Genomic DNA, 22301 nt, shown 5'->3' on the forward strand with positions numbered 1-22301 from the left:
CAAAAGAATGCGCTTTCCCATATCGTTTTATGTGTATCCGAGTATATATTTTTGTGTTCCATATACATAAATACGTACGTTTGGTGTATCTAGAACGAAAGTCAATAACTTAAGGTCAGATCTAAACGAATTCGTATGAATGGTGTCTAAAGATAATATCTTAAACGGATACAAATGGTTTTAGATATATCATAAATCGTTAATTCATTAAGTTAGTTGTCTTATACATTACTCAATACCAATTTCATTTGATGGAAAATCAATAGATTAAAATGAAATGTAAATAAAGTTGTATGAATGATAAATATCAACTGAACTTTCAAATTGGGCTTTATAGAAAAAAAGGCACTTACGCAATCTCCTGCAGTTTTATCACAGACTTAGTTTGTGGTTTTACTAAGCTGTAGTGAAGCTACTAACTACTATCTCTGTGCGACAACCTGGCAAATGTGCGATTCTCTGTAATAGGCAATGATAAGCAATTGGCAAAGAGCTATATGGAGGGTTCAGTCTATAGGTTGCTAGACTTTTTGAAAAGGATAGTACTAGAGAATGTAACCTAAGGATCAGAAGAGGATCACAATAGATCTGAAAAGGTCGCAGTGGATCAGGCCGATAGCCATCTCGAAAAATCTAATCCAATCTAGTTTGTGGTTTTTTCAAAACCCCATAAAAGTATTAAAAATGAAACACCCTGTATTAAACTGTATAGAGGGTTTCCATAAAGCCTTTTGGAAATTCCGGACAAGTGAACTCAGAAATCCGGACAAAATCCGGACAAATAAACTCTGAATTCCGGACAAAATCCGAACTATGAACTTTTATAGGACGCAAATAATAGCCTCGTAATTAACAAAATATAAACTAAAAAAATATTCACTTTCCAGGGATGCACCAAAAGCGAAAAATTAGTGCGCCAAAGTATAGAAATGGGTACTTTCGAACATGCGTTGGTTAAGTAGATCTGTAGCATCGTACGTAGAAACGAAAATATTCAACAAAGTAACCGAGAAAATAGGTAATAATAACTGTAACTGGGTAAAATATTTAACTAAGTTAAATTGTTTTTGCGGTCAGGTTTCCCGGACGCTTTTCCAAATCCGGGCCGGACCTCCCCGGACACTTAAAAAATCCGGACGTATGGAAATCCTAATTGTATATAAAGCTGATTATTAAAAAGGCCGTCATGTTTCCTGCGGCCTTGGAGTTATATTTCATTATTATTATGACAGATCGATATCAAAAATATACTTTTTCTTAATGTCGGATCAGTCATCCATTAAAAGCAATTTAAATATAGGCTTATCTTAAATAAATATCTTAATTGCATACAATGGCAAGTAAATTGAACCATTAAATACAAACTTAAGCTGATATCATACATATATTAAAACACCAGTACCAAGTTTAGGCACCAAAAATATATTTTTTAATACCGCATGAAAAAAAACTACGTCACAGTAGCCTTTGAAGTGACAATTGGGAATTTCTGGCGAGTCGGCAATTACATGTAGTTTGTCAAATACTAATATTTTAATTTAGGAAGTGTAAGTAGGAGGCGCCCCTGTAAGTAAGAGCCATATTGACATTAAAATCAAATTTCTCATATCAAAAAACATCCTTTTTTTGACACCAATTTTCATTAAAATATCGATCGTAGTACAGAAATTATTTGGAAAAAATTGAAATAAAAATGAAACTTACTACAAGTTTACAAGCTCACCGTAAAGAAGATATTTCGGTAAGCGGTATTCTTGGATCCTGCATATGTGACCAGCCCATCTTAAGCGGGATTTAGTAATCATGACTTCAGCACTCTCGCAGCGAGCTTTTTTAAGGACCGATAATACCGAACTAAGCATTTTAAGACGTACATTATTTTTTATTTCATCTGCAGAATATGCTGCCGAAGTTTTCCGAATACAGTTCAGACCATCCTGTATAATTACAAAGTAATAATTTTTATATTATTTGCCATGTTTGAAATTCTTTAAAAATTATTTGTGACGTTTGAAAAAAGCATGTTCTATTCGGAGTAAAAATGTAGTTTTTGTCAATACCTCAAATTCTCAAAACAATACTTCTACTATTTTAGTACTATTACAGGCCTACTCCGGTAAAAAAATTACTGGGCTTTATTACTGTAAAACCTTATTTTTCGTACTGAAATCAAGTATGCAAAGGTGTGTTTTACCATGGTACGTCATTTTAAAAAAATAATTGGTGCCAATAACTAGTATTATCTTATTATGGACTTAAATTTTACACCCATGAAATTTAAATATGTATGTACTTTCATCTTTTAAGTTAACTTCTAAAACACTCTGTTGCATAAGTCCCGCTCCTTTTTTGGCGTTATTAATTCGAGCAAATTAGAGTGAAAGTACACACGTACACTTTGTTATAAACGCACGATCGTGTTGAATATATGCGTGTCTGTACTTTTAACCTTGTCTCACGAATTACTTCTAATTGTCAGTCAAGGCGAAACAGAAAAATTACTGAAATATTTCGGTTTTCTAGGTAAAATTTTGGTAAATTTGTTATAAAAAAAATTATAAACTTAAAAAAAATTGAAATAGTATTAGAAAACAAAACATAGCTAATTAAAATCTGGATATTTTTTAGTTACTTATATCTCGTTATGAAATAGAGCGATCAACAAAGAATGAAATTGTAGTTGGAGATACTGTATTAGAGGATTTTAGGATTAGCGCTGGTACTGACGCTAAAACAAATTAAATTGTTGAAAACATTTAGCAAATTAAGTCAATTCATGAGGGTGCCCGGTAGCGTAGAGGTACAGCTCTCGTCTACCAATTCAAAGGTTGTGGGTTCGATTCCTACAGCCGGCATTTCATCAGCCGACTATTTTTAATAAAATAAAAATAGTTTGGGCACCTAGGTCGACTCAGCCTTAAATAAGTACTTGGGATTCACAATTCTGAGGTAATAATAGGCAGTTGAAGCGTAGTGCTAACCATTGGTGCTAACCACATTACCTTCCTTGTATACCGAACGGCTCTAGTATGGCAAGCTGTACCTTGCTACTCCCAAGGCGTTAAACGCTATATACGGGAGCTATTATTATTATGTCAATTCATTCATGAACGATTTCAAAATAATGTTAACTAGGAAGTAACAAACTAAGATGGTGCAATATGGTAAGTCCATACAAAGTACATTTTGATTTTTAAATTTATAAAAATTTGTAGAAATTCTTACTATATTAATTTCAAATGTATTATTTCATTGTATATTACCTTTTAACACACATTTCTTCATATTGTTTAAATTTCTAGTGTGATAATGAATCACCCTGTAGAAAATAAGCTCCGATACAATATGAATTGAGTAATATATTATATATTAAGTAATGTAACGGTAATGTCTTAAATTAATCTATGAAAGTTATTTATGTTTATAATTCCAGGCATATCTCAACAGTCTAACTTAATATTAAAGGCTTTAACATATTAATCAAATAGCTATTTTGTTATTAGTTCAACTTGGTAGTCAGTTTCGGTTTCACTAAGAAACGAAAGACGAACATTAAAGTAATTTATTATTGATAATTCTTCAAAAATTACTATACTTACAAAATAAAACTGGGGAAATGTGTGGCTTGCATTCGCTTACCTGAAACAATAAAAAATATTAGGTATTTTATACCTTCAGTCTGTATAGTCTAGGAGCTAGATTACAGGAGGGGAATTATTGAAATACTTTTTTTTCTGTGTTGCTTAAGTATGATGCGTCTTACTATTCGAAAATCTTGGTAAATAGTCTTTCTCTTTCAGCTGTAGTCTTGAAACTGACGACTAGGTTTCGTAGGACTGAGAAATAAAAAAAAATTATTTTGTCCACGTTTTTTCTAATAATTCAAATCAACAAATCTTGAAAAAATCAGCTCAATGTCAATCAATTTGAAGAAAGTTACCCAGTCGCCATTTTGAATGACATACGACTTGTCACACACTGTCTTGTAGACGGCATTTATAATGGTATTGTAGATCTATACATTTTTTATTGCAGCCTAGTATCGAGGGTTCGCTTCTACCACAGCACCACAGCTTATTCAGCACTAGCTGATCAAAGCACCAGCTTCAATCTTCAATCAAGACTTGTTACATAACATGGGCAAATATCTAGGTAGGTATTTAGAAGTAGGTACTTTTCTGATGTGATGGAAAAACAAACTCACAAACGTTTAAGACATTATTTTATTATGAAATGTAAAATTAAACCAAAATATAGCGCAGAATTCATAATTGATTTTGTTTAGTTAAAATAGTTACCGGTATTTAGGTATCAAAATTTCAACGAAACCCAATTGAATAACACAAAAAAATAATTTTTCACTTTATTTGAATAATAATTTTTAATCATTTTACCTACGTGATTTATCCGGCATATAAAGAAAGTTAAAATAAAAATATGTATAAAACTAGGTGTTAAAATTTTATGGTCTATATAAAACAGAGCTTTCAATTTAACACCTGCTGCAAAAAATTATTCTGTTAAATTAAATTACACATTTTTGATTCATTTCCTTGTTCTATATGACTGTAATTTATTTAAAATGTAATAGTAGATAATTATTAATAATTAAAATGTAATGTATTAAGCGTTAAAATAGATTATTATTAGTATTATTTCATAAGAATTATGCAATAGAACAAAGTGCATACATTCTTTGAATACTGTGTAATTAAAAGTAAAGGATTTAAATATATAAATATGGTAATGAGTTTAACGCTTAGAAAATTAATGACATTTAGATCAAAAATAAATTGATCAAAAGATATAAGTATTATAAATCCTTATAGCTCTTTACCAATAGCTTTTTTACCGTGGGGAGGAGGGTGGTGTGTCATAATGAAAGTCATGTTGGTACCACTCTATTAATGCGCGAGTATCTAAATTTAATTTTTCTAACATGTCTTGAAAACCGCTCTCTAAAATACGTAAGCAACATTCACCGGTTAACGTATCCTCGAAACCACCCTGTATGGTCAAGAAAAGTTGAACCAATAATCCTACCAACTTGAACCAATAATGTACCGTTGTCTTTTGTATTTAGAGTCATTTTAAATAATGTGTAGCGTTTTTTATAAAACATTACCACTGCGAACGGCAGCTTTTCATCGGAGAGCAGTCGTGGATAAGGTATTTCACTAGAGAGAAAACCAATCAATAACAATAAACAAAAAAATACAGATATTGGGCGCCAGGCATGTACAGAGAAAGAAAACACAGTTGTATATTACTTAAAACTAATGACTATATTTCATGATGTTCTTTGCTGGTATATGACATTGTAGAATTCTAATAAATATATAGTGGTTATATGTCAAAAAAAAAAATGGTGTTAAGAGTTGTACTAAAATATCTATGAAAGTAATACCATTACAAGACGTAATGTAATGAAACCTAATATAAAACCTAAACCTTTAATTTTTCTCGGTCGTAAGTTCTGAGGAACTTTTTCGAGTATCTTACCGTTGGAGGACACTCATTCCAAGTTACGGATGGAGTCTTCCAGATTCTTCAGTTCCGCTTTCAGTTGGTTCCCGTTTTGAAAACAGAACGGTTCTGGTCCAGTTAGTGGAGTTTTCGCTCCTTTCCTAGCTAAATAATTTGCTTTCTCATTGCCTTCTATCCCTTGGTGAGCAGGCACCCAGAATAGGAGAACTTTATTTTCTTTGCCTAATTTGTTGAGCTTCTCTAGGCATTCTTTGACCAACTTCGAATTGATGGTTACTGAGTTGATCGCGTTAAGTGCTGCTTGACTATCGAATAGAATCGTAATTTCCTGTTTTCGATAGTTCCTATCTAAGATAAATTATTATAAATAATTAATATCTTTCGATAGCGTAAATTTCTGCCCGAAGGATACTGGGGTAGGTGCCCATTGGTTCGGAGTATTTAGTTTTCGGCCCAAATACTCCTATCCCTGTCCCTGCCTTGGTTATGGAAGCATCAGTATACCACGTGATGGTATGGTCTTTTATATGCTGAGTAAGCGTTTCTTCCTTCCAATTCTTTTTATTACTCAATACTACAGCGAGGTGTTTCTCAAAGTTGTAAATTCTTGCTATGTCATCCACTGGGAGTTGGAGAGTTCTTTCCCCATTTAACCAGCTCTCTATCTCCAATAGTTTCCGAGATACCCATAGAGAACATCGTAGGAAACTCACCCTGTGTATGTATGTATACATTACACAAAAAATATACTACCAAATAGTGTCATATAGAACCGTCCTTTTGACCGCTGCCTGCATTGAACAATGAACAAGGTGCTTAAGACGTAAAGTAATCTCAGGGAGTGCCAAATTCTCATTTTTTAATGCCCTAGATAGATACTTCACCTCAACAAGTACATTATTTAATTAAAATTTCACATGACACAGATTTAATTAGATTTCTTCAGCGGATTTGACCAGTCGAACAGTAGGCAGATCTTTATTAAATATTAAATGTATTAATACAAATAATTAAGGATTTTAATTGCTTCATACATATGTTTTCGCCCGTATCAATTTAAATTTTTGGAGAAAATCTATGTTATATGGCGTGGCACATGTTGAAATATCCTACTAGATCTAATGGATATTGTTGTCTAATCGATATGGGTGTATTAATATGTCATTTCCATATAAAATTATCATGAGTAATCATTTAATTCTAGGTGTTTTATACGTGGTTCCGGAATCTTAATCATCTGAAATTGGTTATTTTTATGTAACTCGTATGCTGTTGACACACTATTGGATAGAAATCAGGTGAAAAACTTTGTTGACAAGCGCGTGATATAGATAATTAATTCTTTCGAAATTTTTATTTTGCAGAACGAGATCAAATGAGATGTTGGGTAGATAATAAGAAATTTCAACAGTATATATCTAATAGAATTAATAGTTTTATTATTAGATTTATAATTGATTTAACAATTTGATATGAAGTTTATATGAAATATGTATGAAACTTTGATATGAAATATTTGTCAATATTCTTAGTCTCAGAGCTAAATCCCGGGTGCGTTTCAAAAGTGGCCCGTCCCTATAACTTTTTTGTTTTTTTCAGTTAAAAAAAACGAGATTTGGTATGTTAGTATATTTATAAATAAGGATTGATTGACTTATTCAATTATTTTTGGTCACTTCCTGTTTCACCGGAAATGACGATGAATTTTGATTTTTAAATGGCACCCTTGCTATTTTTTTACTTTATTCGATATAAAATGACATTCCGAATAGAATGACATATCATATGTGAACTTTTGACATTCTCGCTTATTGAAAAATCGTATTTTAAATTTCAATCTAGAGTGCCATGGCTATGTTAAAAAATAATTCTTAATCAAGGAGCCTCGGAAAAATAGATCTGATCGTCTAATGTTTTTAGTGTCTCGTCCTGGCCGGTTAAAAGATGCCCAAATCATATTTTTAATCATATCTCAATTTTTTCAAATGGAACGAGGGTGGCTCATTAGCATACTTGAAAATAGCATTTTTTTGATACTAACACACACTATTTCAAGTCAAATTTTCGTTATGAACCGCAAGTTATAATTTCAAATAGGCCGTATTCGAAAATGTCAAAAGTTTACATATGATATGTCATTCTATTCAGAGTGTTATTTTCTATCGAATAAAGTACAAAAATATCGTGGGTGCCATTTAAAAATCAAAAGCTGTAGTCATTTCCGGTGAAACCGGAAGTGTTCGAAAACATTTGAACACCTCAATCAATCCTAATTTATGTCATATACTAACATACCAAATCTCATTTTTTTAACTGAAAAAATAAAAAAAGAGTTATAGGAGTGAACCACTTTTGAGACGCACCCGGTATACAAGAAGCACAATTTCAAGCAAATGAAGTATACTTGTAAAAATACAATGAGTAAAGCAAAATAATCAAAATCACGCTAAATATAATAAAAGTTTATCAAAAATAACTAATTGTAGAATGCTTTGTACTATTTACTGTTTTTCTTGAATTTAACTAAAGGAACATGGCAAGCTTCGACCGAATGGCAAAATTTTTGAAATAACAAATATCACTTGAAATGACAAAACAGGGAATTACATCGGACTCAGAAGAATGTTAGAAGGTCTTGGACCTTAATTGGATAATTTTCCAACTAAAATAGAGGAAGCTGCTGCCTTTGTTGGAATTTAGTTCGAGGCATTGCAATCCAAGCTGTGAAATTTTAACAATGTTCTTTCATTTTAGACTTTAAATTTTGTTCTTGATTTTAACTGAATTGCCGAACAAGAGGTTTTCGAGAAAATTGTATAATTTCCTTTAATATGGTACAACAAAGGTAATTATTAATGTAAGACATTTTTATATATTAAAATGAACTTTAAATTTGAGCTCTTCCTGTGTGAGTAAGACCTTTGGATGTACATTTATAACGTTGGAAATGGAGCATCGTTTCAAATTGATGGAGCAGATTTAAGTTATCGAGCTGTTAGAATGAAGCAAAGCAATAAAGAACAACAGAGTTAATGCTGGAAAACAGACAGTGACGAAGTACGTCAGAGTAGAACGGAGATGTAGAAAAAGCAACGATCTGATTGTTAGATAGACAAGGCCGTTCAAGTTCAAAGCTTGCGGATGTAATAGTTTTCGTTTTTTTGCTCCTTTTAAAAATTGCCGTGTTGTTGGGCAGTTTTTGTTAATGCGGTTACTAATGTAATAGAATTATGTGCCAATGACCACACAGTATAAAAAAGTGTTTTTTGAAGGACTTATAAGTAATTTTGCAATAAATTATCGATATGGGTTTTTGTAATCTTTATAATTAATTTTTAACGTAGACATATGAAAGAAAATTGTTGCTTTGTATTAACGTGTACTTTATTATTAAAAAATCACAGTACCACTATCTATAATCTATACTCCTACACAAATTAATAAAATATCATTCTATATGACTACCGCCTTTCTCTATACATTTTATCGTTGGATGTAATAATATTTTTAGCAAAAATCTATTCCCGTGTTATAGATTTCATATTTAAACTGTTTTTATTTGTAAAATTTGTTCAGTCTTCATAAATAAAATACAAAAAAAATACTATAATATGACCACTATTATACAGAGTGTCCCAGAAATAAGTTCAAGTATTTTAACTGGTATATAGTTCAACCCCAGAAACACGCCTTTTCGAGAAAAAAAAAATTAAAAATTCGAAATTTTTTTGAATTTTTTTTTTGGAAATTTGTTTAGTTTAAAAAAATAATTTCTTGATAATATGGCAACATAGGTAGTAGATTAAATTTACAAGAAAGAAAATCCAGAAAAGATCCAGTGGTTCTCAAAATTTTAGCAAAAAATCTTTTTTTTTGAAATTTTCAAAATAAAATAACTCCGTTATTTTGGACTTATTTGAAAAACGATAAAGAGAAAATATGTTTCTTTTATCGAGATCTACCACCCCATAAAATAATTGCACTTATTTCTGGAACACCTTGTATATTTCTATTAATTGATATTCTTATTTTTTCTAGGACTGTCATATTTTTTCTCGGAAAATATTGAAGGTAAGTTTCATTAGAAGAGTATATGACTAAAATGTAAGGTTTTTGATAATATACATATTTAATATTTTCCAAAAATGAAAAATACTTTTCATATTATATGGTTACACGGTATATATCCTCATATTTAGTTAAATAAACCATTTCCAAATTAAAATTATATTCCATACAATCACTGAAGAATAATATACAGAAAGTTAAAGAAAAATAAATTAATAATTGCCAATAAAAGTTCGAAGTTTGACTTCACATAATGTCAATTAATAGAACGTCAACGGTTTATAATAGAAGTATCTGCTAAAAAACCTAAAGTGTTCTTGAATACTACCGTTCATTGAAGAAATAAGATGCGCAACCTTATGGACGTATCGTGGCATAAAACTTTCCAGAGTTGTAGCTGGCGGTACCGTGCTAGTCAACCTGTCCGAGATTTAGTTTGGCTCTGCGTCGCTGCGCGCTGATGAGCGGTGGTTGCCGGAGAGAGTGTTGCCAGAACTACGGATTAATCCGTAGATTTACGGATTTTGGGTACAGTACGTTAATAATACGGATTTTCTATCATTAAACAATCTAATACAATATTATATGATTAAACCAAGAACAAAAAAAAGATCAAAAAATCATCCAAAGATATTTTCGTCAAACGTATTAGAAATATTACACATTTTAATATGGCAACACTGTCACTTTCAGTTCCACACCGTCTTCGATATGCATTCGCTAGCCGAATTAGGGAAAATGAGTGTTTTGTGCGTGGGCCGCAGAAGGCGTAGAAGGCATTAGGTTGCCTATCTTCCCAATTCTTTCAATCAACGATACTACATTTTCGGGTTCTGACGATGGGAGAAGAAATACCTTCTGAAACGTTATGTCAGTAAAGCAAATTTGGGGGTCTTGCTAGTAAAATATCACTGGCAAATTGGTTTACGTTTGGATTCGCGCAGTGGTATTGACAAAAAATAACTTTTATTTTGTATATGTTCTTCTAGTGATGAAAATTAACCCGCCACAAAGGTACAGACATTATTTAGATATTTTATTACAGATTCTATTTTAATTCCTCTACTTTACTTAATAGGACCGACATCGTAAAGATTTAAGTAGGACACTGTGAAAGAAGAAAAAAAAAACATGTAGTCTCTGAGTAACACGAAAAAGAGTAAAATGAGAAGGAAAAAGATTAATAGGCCTCCTTATTAGCAGATCTATTAACCCACAATCTCGCAATCTCCTGCCATAAAATACGCAGAAATCTCTTCGCATTCTCCATTTCCCTTTCGACAATAATTACGACTGTGTGTGTGTGTGTCCAGCTTTACCGTTGCGTAATCGATAGCCATGCAGTAAAATATTTTGTTTCAAGAGAAATGGAAAGTACTGAACAGTCTGAAACACTGAAATCTACAGAATAGAGTGTATTTTTACTGTTTAATTATACTAATTTAATCGTAAAACTGATTTTCTTCTATAGTCTGTCCAACGAGAAGATCCTTGACAGTGATAGATGTGTCTGTCATTTTAATTTCAAAGTAGTTTATTTTATTTTACAAAGAAATAAGTTGGTACAACTGGAACGCAGAGCAGGAAATTAATATATGTACCTATTTAAAATTTGACTGACAGGTAACTTCACAATATTGTGAAAAAAACTGTATAAAACTGAAAAAATGTAATCGAGTTATTTTATTTAATAAAAAACGGTATGTGTTAATACAAAACAAACAAAAACAAGACACCACATACCAAATAATATAAAAAAGAACTATTTCTTACTTTCAAGCTTTATGAAACTTCCCGCATTTACGAGAGATTATATTTATCAATATAACTTATGTACAAATACAAATTTGTAATATTCCGCCGGAATAAATAAAACAACATAAATAAAACAAACTATTTTATTAATAATAACACTTACCAAATTTTATACCTCACAGGTTGATTAATTAACTTTAATCTTAATTTTTTTCTGCAGTACTAAAATCCATTATTTACCTAGCGTGTTATGTCGATATTTTACAGCTACTCCAGTTTTTAGTATGGGTTTAGTATGGTCCTTCTACCATATTCGAGATACACTTATCTACGAGGAGATGGTATACGAGCTTTATTGATAGTAATTTTATTAGTGTATCTGTATAAGACTTTCTGCCTTGGCAGCGATTATTAACCATAAACTGTACTCTGGTTTCTACAGTTAATTTTCACTCGATTTTTCCTCCACTTGACTTCAAAACACAAAACACACGTAATAACACGAATCAAAATGCGTCATCTTCCAAAACGCAGAGTATTTGACAAAAGTTGTCACAAAATTATAACCTATAATTTGGCAAGACTTTGACAAACGTCAAAAATCTAAAGGCGAGTTCATACGCATCGGCGTCCGTTTGTCGTTCATCGTTCCGTCAAACCAATAAACTTGAAATACGATCTGTCATTTTTGAAATAAACCAATAAAACTGGTTAAAAACAACAAGTGACGACGCATGACGAATTTATATTTAAACCCATCCATAGTTAACTTAAAAATTATTAGAAACTTGTTTTAGTAAAATAAATAGATTGGTATGGGACGTCATCTGCTTTTCTTCTGTCATCGTCTGTCGAAATCTTACCTGAGAAAAAAAACAGAGTATATTCATTTGTTTATACAAAATAGTGGTCCATTATCAACAATGTGAATTTATACGGTCATATTCTTATTAAACCACTCGATATAGATCTAAGTTTTCTTAAATTCGCTGAAGAATAAATAGTTCATTGTAAATAGAGTAAATCGCCCTGTATATTGATAGAATTATTTTAAAAATTTACGGGGTGTCAAAAAATAGTGTACCAAACTTCAGTGGCTGATTCTACAGATAAAAATAAAACAAAAATTGCCTATGAACATCGCTGTTATTTTATACGTAAAATTATGGGGGAATGTCATCGATCATCGTTTTTTTTCGATCATATTGTATATTTATGTATATGTAAAATTAGAACATCCTATTACTTTTTGTTACCTATAATTTATCACTTCAAAAAGAGAAAAAAAAACAACCTTGAGCTACTCTATTGATTATGTTTGCTATTTCTGGGAAGTTCTAAGGCACTTATAAGCGCAAAATGACTAACATATTTTTCACGTCATGTATGTAACAACCAATAAGGAAAATCTATATCCTTAAGCCTTAAATCACTCTGATCATTAGGAAACAACACCAATTGAATACAAAAACTATTTCTGTATCATTAAAAAATCGCTTTAAGCACCTATATAAGCTTTTGTAGCTTTTGTAGTATTACATAAATATCAGTCTCCATCAATTTTAAAGCTATACTTAGTTAAAAATGGTACAAGTAGACTAATTGATAGTTTTGATTGCGTGATTTCCTTATTGTTCGATTTTTTTTCATGCTATTTGTTGCAATGATTGTCGAAACATTAATAACAGTAATGAGTTTTTAAGTAATGAAACATTTAAATAAAATTTAGAATAATACTAAAGTTAAAATAGTTTCTTTTAAGATCGCGTATGGTGAATACACATGTCAAATTTGAACAATTTCTGACAAGCCGGATTCAAGTAATTTAAGAAAAACTGCATCTGGATGCACGGTATTGCCCCCGACAAGTCGAACACAGCCGGACCATCATTTTCTCGAAGGTATTAGCGACACTTTTGACCACCCTGTAACTTCGTTGCGGGTAAAGCAAAATAACTTTATAACCGAAGAAGTTAATCTTAAAACGAATTATGCAAAATCAACATTTTTCAAACTTAAAAACTTCCTATTAACACGCAGTCTACGCTAGCACTTCAGGCTACGGGTAGTAAAATGCCACATATAGCCCATCTTACTATACGGCGTAGAAACGTGGTCTCTCAAGGCTAGAACCCTGAACCGCATCGAGGCTTTCTCAATGTGGACTCTCCGGAGACTCTTACATGTGCCATGGACCGCACATGCCACCAACGAAGAAGTTTTAAGAACTGCAGGCTATGAACGAGAAATGCTTAATATAGTTAAAGAAAGAAAAGTTTCATACCTCGGCCATATCCTTAGAGGAGACAAATATTTTATTTCTAAGCTAATTCTACAAGGAAAAATAGAGGGACGGCGAGGCCCAGGAAGAAAACAACATTCCTGGCTAAGAAACATTCTGATTGGTGTAATATCAGCGACGCAGCCATCATATTTCGAAGAGCCGAAAACGGCACTCTACGCATTATATGAAGAGTACAGACAATCGCCAACGTGCGGCTAAGCACAAGGCACAGGAAGAAGAATAAACACGGAATATAATTTCAAGTCAGTTGGATTCCTGTGACCTGATCACTTTATTCCATGTTTTGGGGCCACATGAAAATATACCGTGCCGTTTGCTTTTTAGCAAATATTATTATTTATCATTCGCACACTCTTCAGTGGTCAAAAGAACCGATTAGGTTTTCACCTCACGTAACTGGTACCAGCCCGATCGTTTCTTATAATTCGAGTAGAATCGTGACGCCGTTGAAAGGAAGATTGGTATGCGGGCAATTAGAAGCTTCGCAGTTACTTAATAAGGAAGGAATCGATGGTAGAGGTCAGGAATTTGTTTTCGTAGCCGGTCTATTACAAAACACAAATTTGTGATTTGAATTTGATCGTAGAAAAGGAAAGGAAGTAAGAGGAAGTGTAAAATGAGATACGAAAGTGTAGTAATTGATTTGGATATGTTGTTATGAATGGTTTATTGATATCTCCAACTTTATATAATAATAGCTCCTGTATATGTCAATTTTTCACACTCTCAATTACGTGATTTTCAATATAGCCAAATCGAGAAACATTATTCTTGACTTACTAGATGATTTTGTTGGCGCGTAAAGTTTCACTTAAAAAATGTATGAAATTAAGTGAAACAATTATTTCTGTAAATTAGCCTAAATTTGCCGTTTATAAATACTAGTATTGTATCGTTTCATCCCTCGGTACCACCCAGTAAAAGACTAAATGCCCGGAAGACACTGGTTAAAAGAGAATGGCAAATTAGTGCGTAAATGTATGCGTGAAACAGAAAAGATATAAGCGGTTGCATGCCGTTTCCTTGATAATTTGAGACGATTCGAGCTTGTTGGGTTTTGTAAGAATTACGCGTTCAGATTGCGGCATTAAAGTCAACGGCGAAGTCATTAACAACATTAGATTTGTCGATGATACAGTTCTTATTGCCGACTCTGATACTGGTCTCCAGAGTTTAGTGGAACTACTTGAAGGCTCCTGTAAGAAATACGGGATGAAGATCAATTCTTCTAAAACTAAAGTCATTGTATTTGGAAAAAAACAAAATGTACCACTTCCTATTAAAATAGAGGGCAATACCTTAGAACAGGTCTACAAGTTCAAATATTTGGGGTTCTGGATAGTTAACACCTTGAACAACGACGTGGAAATAAAAACCAGAATAGAACAAGCGAGAAATGCATTTTTAAAAATGAAGAACGTCTTCCAGAACCCCAGATTGGACCTTGAGTTGAGAACTAGGCTCATTAAGTGTTATGTTTGGTCATTCCTATTATACGGAGCAGAAACATGGACACTGAAAGTTCAAGAGATGAATCGCCTCGAATCGTTCGAAACATGGATATATCGAAGAATGCTTAAAATTCCATGGATAGCCCATATTACAAATACCGAAGTCTACAACAGAATAGGCAGAGAAAGAGAATTGCTCAATATAATAAAAATAAGAAAAACATCATACTTAGGGCATATATTGAGAAATGAAAAATACCACGTCTTACAATTGATAGTTAAGGGTAAGATTGAAGGAAAGAGAGGTCTCGGCAGGAAGAAACTATTTTGGTTGAGAAACATCAGAAACTGGACTCACCTAACTTTTGAAGAACTCATAAGGAAAGCCGAGAATCGTGAAGAGTTTGCCAATGTGATCGCCAACCTCCACGAAAGAGACGGCACGTAAAGAAGAAGAAGAATTAGACTATCATGGTGACAGTTGTCCCCGATTTTAATCATAGATAAAGGAAACAAGTTTAGATTGGAATGCTTGGCATGCCCCCGAAACTTATAATTGTTTTGGAACGCATATGTTGTAGGGCGCGGCGCTGCTATATTGGTTGCTAATAAATTTGAATAAATAATATTTGGCGGCATAATTCCGGAAAAAGCCGAACCGCTCCGAAATTATCAAAAGCTTTGGAGAGCGACCGTTGTAAGAATAGCGCCAAATAGTATTTACATTATCCTTATGGACACTTTCCAATCTAAACTTGTTTCTTTTATGTATGCTTTTAATTAAGAAGTAGATTATATATTTCCTGTGTTTTTTTTTGGATGTCATCTCTCGAAATCTTCCCCGACTTGTTGGACAGGCTTTAAATACACCAAAATTAACATTTTTATTAGCTTAAAGGTCGCAGCTTTTTAATTTTTACTATCACCAAGAGGAATAAAACCAGAAAACGAAACCTTTCCTTTTGCCACTTCAACCATGAAAGGTCAAAACCAAAGAAAGCGTGAGGAACTCGTTTAAAAGTTCGTTCTTCTCGTACAAAACTTTGAAAACAAACTAATTAAAAATTCACTTGTTTTATCCTGAACTTGTTCTATCACCCATTAACTGGTTCATAATTTCACGAAATTAAAATAAAATCAATGTTAAAAATGATGAATATTTATGAGGAGAAGGAAACAGAGTAGCAAACCAAGAAAAATTGGAAAACCGATAAAAAAACCTTGAAGATAAAATGTGTATGTCATAACTATAGTCAATTGTTATTGTTAAGCAAGTTTTTTATGTTTCAGTGTATTGAAAAATTTACTACTGATTGACAATCATGCCGATGACAATCGTTATGGCCACCACTAGGTATTTATGACTGACTTATTGAAGGTTGTCGTTTTTGAATTTCTTGATGCTGTTATAGACACAAAAAGGTATTGTATGTAGATTTTTGCTTGGAATTTTAATACTTTGTTTATTTTCTCATTTTTAATTTGACAAGTACATACCTATATTTTATGTGTCCACATAAACTTGTGTTTACTACAAATTTTGTTATATTACTATAATTAAAATATATTATTATTCCTAATCTTAAATTGAAAACCGCGTTTCGGTAGCTACTGTAATTTTGGAGTTACGACTTTTTAAAATTATTAACCCCCTCCCATACCCCCTTACCAACCCCCCACCCCCACCAAAAACTAATAGCCAGATTCTCGGGTGCCACAGTATTTTTGTCAAATCAAATTTGGTTAAAATCGGTTTAGCGGTTTTTGAGTTATCGTGTTACAGACGGACAGACAGACAGACAGACAGACAAATATCTTGTATTTAGGTCTATATATAGACTGTATATATAGACTGTAGACGAATATCTTGTATTTAGGTCTATAATAACTCATTTTGAGTGAAATTTAAAAAAATTGTACCTATTTTTTGGGCATTTTAATTCGTTTGTTTATTTATTTTTATTTCATTCAAATATTTTTTCTTTTAGTATAGAAACTCACCGTACACCGAATTAAATTATCAAACCAAACCAAACCAAAATATAATCTAAAGAGGATTATGTATGTAAAAACGTATTATTTATTGTTTAATAATATTCATTGAGTTACATAACTTACTAAAACGTTTCTTTAATTGGAGAAATGTTGCGAAATAACCGAAATTTCCGGAAGTAATCATTAATTCCGTTCATTGATTTCGTTAATTTTGAACGCAACATCGGTTTATATAAAGTCGAAAAAAGTGGCACACTGAATTTATTTACACAAAAAATAAAAAAAAAAAATATATAATACATGACTCTTTTTATCTTGACCAGTTCGTGGTCATTTTAAAATTAATTAACCATAATACATCATATCTAATGTTGGAATTACTGAATTTTAAAAATTACTGCATTTACTTACTAGTGACAAGCAAATTAATTCCAAGATCAGACTCCCTATCTAATCTTTATATTTGTGTCACCATCATTTTTTTTTGATGTACACATTGTCCCAGTTGGAAGCTTCCTTCGTATAGCAGTCTAATTGGTCTTACCAAGGCTGTATCAAATTTGATTATATTCTTTTTTATCACTAATTTATATTCTATTTGTAACGCAAGCATTCTAATGGTGGAAAATTAAAGTAATTGGTACTAATTTCCATGAAAATGTCAAAGCAATAGAATTTTCAGTGGTTTTACCTAAAAATAGTAAATCAGACACAACAAAAAAAACGTTCTTTTCACGTTCAAAGAAAACACATGTTGGTTAAATTGTGCGTGCTCAACTTATAAAACAGTCGGAATTGTTTGCTACGCGTTTCTTTTGTGTTTCGAATTGCTTTCATTTTGGTTAAGTACTTGATTTAGATTTGACTTTGAAGATGTTCTTATTATCATTAGATTGTTACTTCATCTTCTTCTTCGTCGTCTTTTCATGTCTGAAGAATCGTGACATTATGGCTATGTACAGCTGGTGTCTTCCATTGTTGGCGACCTTCCGCCCCTCTCGGAGATTTGATTGAAATGGATGACCTGTAATATTTGCTATTTGGTCAAGCCATCTTGATGGTGATCGTCCTCTGGGTCTTCGGCCTTCTACTTTGCCTTGTACAATGAGTTTCTCAAGGTTGTCTTTACCTCTGTGAGTGATATGACCGAAGTATATTGCAGGATGCCTCTACGGCAGATGGTGGATAATCGATCTGTGATGCCGAGTTCATCGAGAATTGACTGGTTCGTTGTTCGAGCTGTCCATGGGATATGGAGCATTCTCCTCCAGCACCACATCTCAAATGCATCTATACCATTGTACAAAGAATACAAGGTATGATCGATAGCGGCTCCAATTTCGTTCAGTTCGCGCATACTACCTGTGACGTCACTAGGAAAATAATGAATAAATAAAAAATAAAGAAAGTTGACAGGAGATCTGCATTTTTTGGGGTTATGGTTAAGAATTGTTTATTTTTAAGACTTTTTAGTTCGTTTAATTTAATAATTACTAAAACCAGCAGTTCCAAAAATATATTTAAAGATAATAATTATATATTAACATGGATTTGGACGATAATAGGTAAGAATACAAATTTATTTCTATATTCGGTATAAAATTGTTTATTAGGTTTTCAGTTTGCGATGTTTATGGTAAATAATCTTCATGTACATTGCCTCTGAATTCACATGAGGACAGAGATGAGGATATCTATGGAAAAGTAACCACAAGAGGAATTGTTACATCATTTAAAAAATGTTGGGAAGTTGAAGTTTCCCATAGAAAAGTAGAAAATGCCAATGCAAATGAATGTATTGTAATTGTGATAGAAGTAATTCCAAGGGTGAAGTTTATTATAATTAGTGGAAGTAATTCCAAGGGTGAAGAGTTTATTATAATTAGTGACCTGTGCTTCTTTTTATATGTAGATGTTTCAGGTTTTAAGAATAAATCGGTTGAACGAAACCTAAAATTTAGAGGAAGTATTTGCATACCCAGAAAATGCCCATCAAGTATTATATAGCTCAAATTTCCTTTAATGGTAGGCAATTATTCAATGCGAATTAACTTTTTAAGTGACTGAAATATTAAATAGTTTACAATATGATATATCACTAAAAATATATTGCTTTTAGGTACAATTAGGGCCCGATACATTTCAAAAAGTAGAATATTATTTTATATTAAATGAGGTATTGTACCAACAATCAATTTATATTAATACCGGAGATTATAAAATAACAGAATAAATAGTTCTTTTTTTATACTATAAAAATAAACTATATGTAGAATACAACAGTATTTAAAAAAATAAATAAAAAGTTATGTCCCGGCCGAGATTCGAACTCCGGTCTCTCGCTTCCTAGCCCGACTCCTTACGCACTGCTCCACAGTAACTTACTTAGCGATAATTCAATGACGGTATATAAACAAAAAACAGGTTTATAACAATATCTTGACGATTTGAACTGGCGCGCGGAGGGTGCTGACCAATAGCGCCTGTTATCACCTGTGACGTAGCGACCAACCTGCGCAATATCATACCTTGTATTCTTCGTACCATGCATCTATACGGTGTCTATCAGCGCTCTTGACGGTCCATGACTCAGACCTTTGCTCAGACCCATATAGGAATATGCAGAACACCAAAGATCGAACAAGGATCTTTTTGGTGTTTTTGGTTATGTTCCTATCTGCCCATATTTTTCTTAGGCTCATCATAGCCGTCCGTGCCATTGCTATACGCCTTCTTATCTCTGCTTCACAGTCCCCATTATTTGTTATTAAATACCAGATTGTTACAACGTGAAGTAATAATTAGTTACTTTAATTTTGTTACCACCAGGTAGGTACATGCACAAAAACACACCAGACCCGGCTGATGATTTTTAGGGAAAGTGGAGTCCCCCCACGTGGGGTACGCGACTTACGACCGATTGACCGACAGACAGACACGACAACGTCGAGGTGAAAACCGCAAAAGTCTAGTCAGTTCTTTTGCGAGTCGTTCTTTGGCCGGTGCTTCCTCGAGTTCGCGACTCTTGACTTGGCGGCGGTACGCACTTACACGAGCGGTGATTTAATTTTATCGTTACGTTGATAAGGAATCTGCTTTTTTTGCTCTTGGTTTGGATTGGCTTTATTTGTGTTGTAAGTTATTTATATTTTCTTTTATAATTTATTAATGATATTAAGTTTTATCTATACTAATATATAAAATCCTTAAGTGACTGACGGTGTAGAGGTTCGATAAGAATGGATTTTTCGAAATTCCAGTTCCGGGGGGGTGAAACCACCCCTCAAATATTACAATATTTTTTATTTAAAAAACGGTCAAGTTTCCGGGAAAAACGCTGAAACACGTACTATATTTTATTTTGTTTTTTACATATTTTAAATTTTTTTAAAAATGTATATAGGGTGTTTCGAAAAATCTGGTCATTGATTAATCACGATCCTGCTTAAAGCGCTTGACGTATAAAGCTGATTTTTGGAAAACAGATCGACTTTAGGGTATAGAGGTTCGATAAGAAGGGATTTTTCGAAACTCGAATTCTAAGGGGGTGAAACTATCCCTCAAATATTAAAATATTTTTTATTTAATAACCGGTAAGATTTTTTATAATTAAATATATATAAATTTATACAGGGTGTTTCATAAAATATGACCATTGAATAATCACGATTCTGCTTAAACTGTTTGACGGTTAAAGCTGATTTTTGGCAAACGGATTTACTGTGGGGTGTAGAGGTTCGATAAGGAGGGGTTTCTCGAATCTCAAATTCCAAGAGGGTGAAAACGCCCCTCAAATATTACAATATTTGTTATTTAAAAAACGGTTAGTCTTTCGGGAAAGCGCTTGGACAAGCATAATTTATTTGGTTTTTTTACATATTTTGAAATGTTTTAAAAAATCATACAGGGTGTTCCAAAAAGTTGGGTAATTTCTTAACCACGATTCTGCTTAAACTGCTTGACGTAAAAAACTTATTTTTGGCAAACGGATTTTTCGAAAGTTAAATTCCAACGAGATGAAACTACCCCTCAAATATTACCAAGTTATATAATAATATCGCCATATTGTTATTTCTCATGCTGACATAAATGTGAGAAAATTTTATCCAGTTTGTATGTTAATGGAAATTTTTACTTTGCTTTATCATCACCATTACAAATCGCTGGTACACGCTAGTATATTTTATATTATCTCTCTCACTTACTTTTTTAACAAAATATTCGCTGGACCTCGTCATACTGATAATTTTGTTATTAAATAATGTTTGTACCTATTTTTTGAAAGTTTCTTTACGTTGGAAATTGTGAACAGATCGACTACTAAAATTAGAATTTAAAAAATCAATCTAATATGTATTTTTGTAAAATGACACTGTGTCCAATTTACATATGAAGATTTATAATACTGAAAAAACAGTAGAAAGGTTAAGACATTATTTATTTTTGTTGATTACATTTTGAATAAAAAGAATATAAAATAAAGGCCAAGAAGACTATAAAATGATGAAGAATATATCATTTAAAATACCACTAAGAAATAAATCATATTTATTAATTTAGTTATTTATTATTTTATGTCTTTTCCAAGTCGTCATCCTTTTCAAACAGAGTGAAACAAGGACAAAATCGATAAAATTAGGTTATTCCCAGATATCTTCGAAAATAATCTGATTTTTTAGTAACCATTTAACTTTTTTCTAATTTTTTCTCTGTCATTATTTTATCTCTTAACTCGGGTTTAGATGATCCCTATAGTCTGGATTATTATATGGAACAGGGTGTACCATACGATCGAAAAAAAACTGAGTTAGGGTAGGTAAGGAAATGAAGATCGCTGTCATTTTTTTATGCAAACTGTCATAATTATAAGGGGAATGTGATGAAGAGCCATTTCCAAACCAATTTGACGCCGTTTTTTTTTCGATCATTTAATAGGTAGGTATATTAATATGATTTCGATAGACGACGTTCGAACAAATTATAGACTTTGTTTACCGATGATAGCATATTATATTTTAAGAAAAGAAACACCAAAGATTTACTTTCTTTGTTTTTATTTATAAAGTGGTAATAATAAATGTGAAGTTCAATGACTTAATTTTTTTTCTATCTTTACTCGTTTCCTGGCCTTTAACTTGAATAGAAGGAAAGTAACTAAGTAAATAAGATGTTTCTTCTATGCACTTTATAGCTGTATAAGACCTTGTACAGTGATTTTGCTCAGGATTTTTTAAAGTAGT

General features: G+C 32.3%; 2 protein-coding genes across 16 annotated transcripts in view; one reads left to right on the top strand and one right to left on the bottom strand.

Moving 5' to 3' along the window:
- The window catches only part of LOC115874105 (coiled-coil domain-containing protein CG32809), a 278991-nt gene that overhangs the window by 111465 nt on the left and 145225 nt on the right, over window positions 1-22301 (bottom strand). The window lies entirely within an intron of this gene.
- LOC115874107 overlaps window positions 20001-22301 on the top strand; it is a 36755-nt gene continuing 34454 nt past the window's right edge. Inside the window, exon 1 of the mRNA XM_030889196.1 lies at window positions 20001-20195. The gene's annotated coding sequence lies outside the window, so the exon portion shown is untranslated. The remainder of the gene's footprint in view (window positions 20196-22301) is intronic.

This window comes from Sitophilus oryzae, unplaced genomic scaffold (assembly GCF_002938485.1).
Source record: "Sitophilus oryzae breed Bouriz unplaced genomic scaffold, Soryzae_2.0 scaffold_1227_pilon_pilon, whole genome shotgun sequence".
NCBI lineage: Eukaryota > Metazoa > Arthropoda > Insecta > Coleoptera > Curculionidae > Sitophilus > Sitophilus oryzae.